General features: G+C 46.4%; 1 long non-coding RNA gene across 2 annotated transcripts; it reads right to left on the bottom strand.

Moving 5' to 3' along the window:
- Window positions 1–1928: 1928 nt before the first annotated feature.
- LOC111762567 (uncharacterized) lies at window positions 1929–4026 on the bottom strand. Of its 2 annotated transcripts, none has more exons than XR_011650286.1 (3): window positions 3390–4026; window positions 2564–2750; window positions 1929–2116 (listed from the first exon to the last, which is right to left on the bottom strand). It is a non-coding gene; the product is annotated as an uncharacterized lncRNA (long non-coding RNA). The 2 variants fall into 2 exon arrangements; XR_002795659.3 differs by having other exon boundaries at window positions 3817–4024.
- Window positions 4027–6150: the final 2124 nt, after the last annotated feature.

The raw sequence follows: 6150 nt of genomic DNA, 5'->3' as shown, positions 1-6150 counted from the left end.
AACAGTGTCAAGGTATTGCAGGGCAGCGTTCCTTTCTGGAAGCTATTAGGGAAGAAGCCACGTCCCTGTCTTTTCCAGATTCTAGAGGCAACCTGCCTTCCTTGGCTTGTGGCTGGCCCTTTCTCCCACTTTTAAAGCCAGTAGTCCCATTACTCAGACCTGAGCTCCTGTCATCACATCTCCTTCTCTGCCCCTGCCTCTCCTGCCTCCTGTGCTTCTAATCCCGGAGCACCCTGACTTCTAAGGACTCTTGTGGTCTACCCAGTCAATCCAAGATTATCTCCCCATCTCAAAATTCTTAATTCAATCACACCTGCAAAGTCCCTTTTGCCATAAAAGAGAATATTCACAGTTTGGGGGTGATTGGGACATGAACATATTGGGGGGGGGGGGACACTAGTCAGATAATAATAGTAATAATAACAAGAAGACTGACATCAGATTGCTGACTAGTTTAAGGAAGTACATTAAAAAGTTACCACACATCAATTACAATGGCCAGCCATCGGCAGGCTTTCCATAGAGGTCGGGCATGGTAAGGGTGCCACTTGCCTCTGAAACGCCTTTCGAGAATGATGGCACCTCTGGATAGAGGCCTTCCTGCAGATCTCAGCTCCCACTTACCCCACTGGCCTGGCACCCCTGGACAGGACACAACTGCACAGCCATGGACAGTGGCCCTGGATATGATCTCTTTAATGTTTTTAAGAAATTAATTTTATGTTTTTATTACTGAAATTTCAAGCAAATGTAAAAGTAGAAGAGGATAATGAACTTCAATGTGCCCATCACCTAGCTTCAATAATTATCAATACAAAACTATCCTTGTTTCATTTATCTTCCTACCAATCCCCTCACCCACCGGACTATTAGATGCAGATCCCAGGCATCATCCTATCAATGTTAAATAAAAACTTCACCCTTGATGTCCTGCAGAGAAGTGTTGTGGGAAGTGGTGGTGGAGGTGTGGGGAAGTGGGGCAGAGTGGAAGGAAGGAAACCAAAGAGGGGGCTTGAACTAGGATGGCAGAAAGGGAAAAAAGAGAAATGGACGTATGGGGGATATGTTGTGGAGGCAGAACTGACTGTAATAGCCCGTGGATTGGGTGTGAGCAATGAGGGAAAGAACGGACTTAAGGATGGCTCTAGGGTATGGCAGACAATACTCTGTGTTTACCAAATCCCATTTTCTCTTCTTCCTGGGCCCACAAGAAGACCACATATCCTGGACTTCCTTGCAGTCAGGTGATGACATGTGACAACTCTGGCTGGCAGAAGTTGGGCCATTTCCAGGCCTCCAGCCTCCCACCAAGTCCTGTATGTGTCCTTTCCTACTTTCTCTGCTGAGCCAGTGCAGAGGATCCAAGACTCTGAGGCTCAGGCCTTAGAAGATCCTGTGCTGAAGGATCTTTTTTTTTTTTTTAAGTTTCTAATTCATCAGAGCCTGATACTTTTGTACAAAACAATAAATATAAATTACTGGAAAAGTGAAAAAAGACACATATGAGCCCAATTCTATTTTTTTATGATTAGATCCAAAAGACCTAAAATTATTCTGTCAAATTGTCAAACTTAAATTTCTAAAGACTCAACTTCTGTTCTTACTTTGTCACAGACTGATAACAAAGAGTTCACTATCCACAAGATGTGTTCACTGTGAACCACATCTTGACTAGCACTACTCTAGAAGTACTATTTACTCTCACTAAATATTTTCTCAACTCATTATAATTTGGTTTCCACCCTTATCACTATTGAAACTGCTTGTACTAAGCGTGACATATATTGAGTGCCAACCATGTACCAGTTCAAAAGTCACCTCCTCTGTAAACACCTCACCGACTCCCTCAGGCAGAAGTAGTTATTCTAACATCTGTGATTCCATTTGTCGTAGTTTCCCTGCTGCTAAAACAAATACCATACAATGAGTTGGTTTAAACAACAGGAATTTACTGGCTCACGCTTTTGAGGCTAGAAGAAATCCACAATTGAGGTGTCAGCAAGGCAATGCTTTCTCCCCAAAGACTGTGACATTCTGGGCCAGCGATCCTTGGTCCTTGTTTTTTCTTTCACATGGCAAAGCATATGGCGATGTCTTCTCCTTTCTCATCCAGATTCTGTTGACATACATATATATGAATTTCATTCTCCTTACAAAGGAGTCCAGGAATCCAGATTAAAACCCAACCTGATTCATTTGGGCCACACCTTGACTGAAGTAACATCTTCAAGAGATCCTATTTGCAATGGGTCCACACCCACTGGAAGGCAGACCAAGTTCAAGAACATGTCCAAATTGGGGTACACAAGTCAATGCACCACGCATACACTAATTTTATATTAAATTGTATTAAACAAAACAGCAGGGACCCTTCGTGAGGAATGAATGGGTTCTGAACAATACAAGAGTCATGTCTGTGCTAATCCTATCAATACATACACCACTAAACCATGTGGGCCCCTTGAGGAAAACTTATTTTGGCATTCTATACCTCCCTGGGCCCTGACACCTAACTCATGACTTGTCTTGGGTACTCCATAATCAATCCTGCTGACATACTCACCCAGTCACCCCCTTCTTCATGAAGCAAGAATTTAAAACATTGCGTTCAACTTGAAATTCTAGCCACATTTCATCCATAACTTTGGTGCTCCTCTTGCTGAGAGCTGACAGGTACAGGATGGAAGAGGAAGTTTTTCTGGTTTTTATGCTTGTTTTGGTTTTGTTGTTTCTAGAATGAGACCTTTCCACTGAGGAGTGCAAAACAAGACCATGTTAATTGACCTCAGGAACAGTTAGCAACCTGAGGGACATCCTTAAAAAAAAAGAAGTGAATCCTCAGGTTGCTCTTCACTCATTCAACAAGATTTACTGGGTGTCTGCTATGTGCCTTGTGCTATGCAGGGGGCTAGACACTAAAGGTACAGCAGTGAACACTTTGGCACGATCCCTACTCTTATGAAGCACAGTCTAGGAAGGAACCACCTATTAAATACATCATCATGCAGGTAAGTATGAAAATGCCTTTGATATTAACAAGAACAGTACGAGGTTACAACAGAAGTGAAGCTGAGGTTAAGGGGGTGGTCAGGAAAAGTTCTCTGAAGAAGTGACATTCAAGCTGCGACCTGCAGGGTTTCCAGACCAAGGCGAGTGAAAGAACATTCCATACCAGGGGAACCACAAAGAGGCAGCCCCAAGCTGAGGAGAAATTTGACGAGTAGCACATAAAAGACCTCCACAAAGGGCAGCTAAAGAAAACCTGAAGAAAAATAGTCTCTCTTGTGTCATTTCAGCAACCTGAACAGCCCCAAACTGTTGTGTGTCAGATTCAGTTAGTCCGAGTCAATGAAAGAAGGAAGGTCTTACTTATCGTCAGGTTCTCTTACTCTTTAAGCGGTGGTTTTGTTTAGTCTTTTCAAGGACCATGTTGAGTGAGCCAAATTTCGTTTATGCTCTTATCCCTCTGGGATCTGGCGGAGGCTGCCGGGTTTTGTGTCAGACCAGGCAAAAGTGATAGAATCACTTCCAGTTCGAAATGTTTGAGAAAAACATGTTGTTTACAAGATTTCTGGATTAGTGAAAATTGATTAGCGTGTACAATTTCAGTTAGTGCCTGCTGGGATGAATCATTTTGAATTCTCATCATGGTATTATTTAGTGAGCAAACCTCTGAAAGTCTGCTTTTACATCCCCTCCCCTGTCCAAAAAAGAAAAAAAAACACTTCAAAACCCAGCTAATCTAAAGGGAGTTAAGACTTCCTAAAGCAGTAGACAAAGAATTGAGTGTTAGCTCCTGGGTCAGGTTCAGATTACCTCCAACAGCAACTGGGCCACGGTCCCTAGCGCATAGTTTCAGAGCCAGGTGGGAAGAAGGGGCAGGCTGGTGGCTTCTGGAAAAGGCTGTGCTGTGGCCGGGTGTGGTGGGAAGTTCCCCTCCCTCTTCAGGGACATTGCGTCCCACCCCAAGCCGGATGGTGGCGTATCCCAGCTCGGCCTCCCAATCTCACCCACTGGCCTCCATTTCCCATATCATCCAAGGTCAGTGAGACCCAAGCCAACAAAGGACTGCTGGCCTTGCTTTCCAGCAGGGTCTGAAAGTGACTCCACAGACTAACAGGAAGCTGAAGCTGTGAGAATAAGGACGGGCCGCTCCTGCACATCCCGGAGGAGCTGTCTGTGACCGGGGCCAGAGCCGCTTCCGGGCCAGGGTCCAGGTCCACCCTGAAGTCCAGGTGGTGCTGAAATTGGCCCCCTCCTCCATCACATTTTCCAGGAAGGGGTGGTTAGGGACGGGTGGTCGGTGGGTGGGGACATTGTCGGCCGTGAGTGGTGGTTTTTTTGAGCAGGAGCCAGAGCATTGTGTGTTTCAGGGGGACCTGGCAGACTGCCTCCCCTGGGGAGGCTGCATAACAGGGACCGCCACCCCAGCCGACTGCAGGGCTGCTGGAACTTTGCAGGGTAGGCTGGACACAGGTGTGGTTCCCAGGATCGCGAGGGCCAAACTTTTACTTTTTCTCCTTCACGTCGTCAAGCAAATGAAGCCACGGGTACTGTTTATTACCAGTCTTGCCAATTCTTTCCAGGGGGTTAGAAATTAAAAGAGAGTTCTTTTCTTGCTATTGTCCAGGGTGTCTAGCTCTTAGCAGAGGCAGGTGAGAGCTAACCTCGGCCATCCAGCTTGCAGCCAGGGGCGAACCCTCAGGGTGGGTCGAGTGCCTCTGTCTATAACAGCTCTCTTCCCTGACGTTCTGACTTCTTCCTCACATAGCTCTCCCTGGCCTGGGAAAACCCTGGAAAGGCAGGAAGAAAATGTCAGAATCCAGAATGGCCAACCTCTAAGCCAACTCTCTGGGGAAACTTTGTGCCAAAACAGGTCCCGCCAGCGCTCAAGTCTTCTTAAGGAGCCAGGTTGCTGGCGAATGGGTTGAGCGTGGCCCTTTGCACACTCCATCTGCTCACAGCTTGATTCCAGTTGGAAGGTTTGCTGCTGCAGGCAGTTTCTCACCCGGTATATAAATCAGAGGGGCTGCTGCTGCCACCAGCAGGCTATCCACAAAGGAAAACAGGCCCAAAACCATTTGATACAAATGTGAGGCTTGCGTATTCGAAGCAGCATAATCCTTTGGGAGGCTGAGTAGTCCACAGGGGGAAAAGCTGATCAGGATGGTGTGTGTACCAGAATAGACCAATCATTCCCTGAGCTCACAACCTGGGCAAAGTTTGTAAACCTACTAGTGGAAATGTCAGAGGTTTCTTCCTAGGGCTGCCAGGCTTGGCAAATAAAAATACAAGGCACCCTGTTAAATTTGTATCTCAGATTAAAAAAAAAAAGATTTAGTATATCTCGTATGTTGTATGGGACATACTTATATTTTAAAAGTATTTGTTCTTTATCTGAACTTGAAGGGTAAGGGGGCATACTGTATTTTATCTGGCAGCCCTACCCAGAGGCAGAATGCCTCCAGAAGCCTCTGTTGAAGTCAGTAGTGAAAAGAAACATTCTGTGAATGCTGCCTTCTTTATTTGCTAATAAGCCTTTGAACTCTTCTAGGGGTTCGTTGTCAGATGTGGGAGCAGTGTTTGCTTATGGGATGAACAGCTTAAGGCAGGGAACCTGAAAGGCCAGTTGTCACCAACCCAGCCAAAGGGACTCTTCACAAAAAGGAAATGTAGTTTGTTGTTCTATAGTAATTAAACCTTCAGATAGTTTGATCTCAATGGCAGGGTGGTACCTTCCTGATGAGACGCCACTCCATGGGGGCGAAGCGCCCGTCCCAGCCCATGCATATTCTGCGCAGTTGGGAATATGTGTGCCCCTTAGCAGCTCGGCGGTTCTCCCTGCTTCCATTGACCTCGTAGCTGTTAGGTCTTTAGAGCGTTTCCCTGGATGTGCTTGCTGAGAATACAGGCCAGTATTCAGTGAAAAAGCAATTTACTTTTGTTCTCTTTAAAAAATGGGGTGTGGGAAGCGGACTTGGCTCAGTGGTTAGGGAGTCCACCTACCACATGAGAGGTCCGCGGTTCAAACCCCAGGCCTCCTTGACCGGTGTGGAGCTGGCGCATGCGCAGTGCTGATGCACGCAAGGAGTGCCATGCCACCCAGGGGTGCCCCTATGTAGGGGAGCCCCACGCGCAAGGAGTGCGCCC

This window comes from Dasypus novemcinctus, chromosome 12 (assembly GCF_030445035.2).
Source record: "Dasypus novemcinctus isolate mDasNov1 chromosome 12, mDasNov1.1.hap2, whole genome shotgun sequence".
NCBI lineage: Eukaryota > Metazoa > Chordata > Mammalia > Cingulata > Dasypodidae > Dasypus > Dasypus novemcinctus.
Note: the sequence above shows the minus strand (reverse complement) of the source record. Positions and strands in the feature narration are given on the sequence as shown.